The sequence below is a fragment of the Lepisosteus oculatus genome, chromosome 6 (assembly GCF_040954835.1).
Source record: "Lepisosteus oculatus isolate fLepOcu1 chromosome 6, fLepOcu1.hap2, whole genome shotgun sequence".
Classification (NCBI taxonomy): domain Eukaryota; kingdom Metazoa; phylum Chordata; class Actinopteri; order Semionotiformes; family Lepisosteidae; genus Lepisosteus; species Lepisosteus oculatus.
The window spans coordinates 7,197-8,782 of record NC_090701.1 but is presented as its reverse complement, the minus strand read 5'-3'; the positions used below and the strand labels follow the sequence as shown (position 1 = coordinate 8,782).

At 34.7% G+C, this 1,586-nt stretch overlaps 1 long non-coding RNA gene across 1 annotated transcript; it reads left to right on the top strand.

Moving 5' to 3' along the window:
• The first annotated feature begins 233 nt into the window (after window positions 1-233).
• Window positions 234-1,321, top strand: LOC138239344 (uncharacterized). The gene is made up of 2 exons (XR_011189798.1): window positions 234-292; window positions 939-1,321. It is a non-coding gene; the product is annotated as an uncharacterized lncRNA (long non-coding RNA).
• Window positions 1,322-1,586: the final 265 nt, after the last annotated feature.

Below are 1,586 nucleotides of genomic sequence, written 5' to 3'. Positions count from 1 at the left end.
GGTATGTGTTGGGTGGAAAGGTAGTATATTCAGTTGAAACTAGACTTTCTTTGAAAGACTCTGAAGAAACATGTCTACTGAAATCTGGATTTTTTTTGCATCTTTAAATTGAAATGTTTTCACCCATGGGTTATCTTCAATAAGATGACCTTTGTAAATGGCTTTCCAAAGGCTGGTAGATGAGGATTTAAACCTCTTGGGACCTGAATTTGTTAATTTTCCTTGATTTTTGTAAGCATTCAAAGAAATAAGACAATACAATCCTGGATGAGTGCTTTCACAAGGATGGCAGGTAAGAGAATACACATTTTAGGGGTTGACAAGAAGGTAGTATTTTTAGATCAGGGTCAGTGTTCTGGGAAGATTTGAGTTGGAGAAATTGAGATGTATGTTTGGGGTGTGTAACTGATTTGTGTTGTATATCTAAAGTAATTTTTGATGGCAAGTTGACATTTGGAATAATTACATGATGGTTTTTCCTTGAACCATGATGGCATTTATAGCTTGTTGAATTGTGAATATTGTACTGGAGGTAAAGTATGTTGTTGGTGGTATGTTTTTTTTCATACAATGTAAAACTGAAGTTGGAGCATTTCTTTCTCTTTGATTGTGGAGGTAGTTTAGTTGTTTCTTAATGGGGAAACTGCACAATTACCTTTTTTTTTGCAAGGGGTATTCTGTGGGAAGGGAGTTCTTGGTTTTGGGGGAGGGTTTGTTATGAATTGAAGTATTTTATTTTGATGTTTAATATAAATGTAAACTAATCTTTAAGTTGTTTTTTTTTCTACTTTGGTCATTTTGTGGGAGGTGGTGGCCAGATCTTTGTTTCATTGGGTACCTGTATGTCTGCATGTGGTGCAGATGTGGGAGACGGTGTCCATCTTCCAAGAGAGGTGTTTGTAGTGTGAGATTTTTTAGTATTTTTATTTCCTGACCAGAATTGGAACAGAAGGTGAAAATGGTGTGCATCTTGAAGAGGCCTCATCAGGAGCAGCTTTTGAGTGGACCTTTTTCCTCTGCCAGTGTTTCAACTTTAGACTTTTTCTACAACCAAATCATGTGTCTGGATGGAGTCGAGGAGCCTGTCTTAAGTAGTAATGGACTTTTAAAAGAAGTAAATAGTTGTGGTATGTTAAGTAAATTTTGTTCTGTGTATTATTTTGAGTAAGTGAATGTGGAATCATTGTAGCCTGTAATGTGGTGTTTTCTTGGATTGTAAAGAACTTGATTATGTTGGGGAAAAATGGTTTGTAAATTGTTTTGTATTTTTTAGGGCAATGTCCCTAACTGTAAACTTTGTTTTTAATTAATTGTAATGCAATGTTCTTGAAATAGTTTAATGCTCACTGAATGTTATGTTGCCAATTGTCATGCTGTAGTATTGTAATTTGAGCACAATAAAGTTTCTGGGAGTGCTCTTTGAGGATCTGTATTGATGAAAGAAAGAAATGTGGGTGTTTGTTATACAATGTTGTTGTTTTAAGCTGTACTGTTTTTAGTGATTTGAGAAATCATCCTTTGTGTGTTTTTATTTTCAAATGAGCTAGAATGCAAGTTCTTTTTTTAAAGAGCGGTGTTTGATTGTT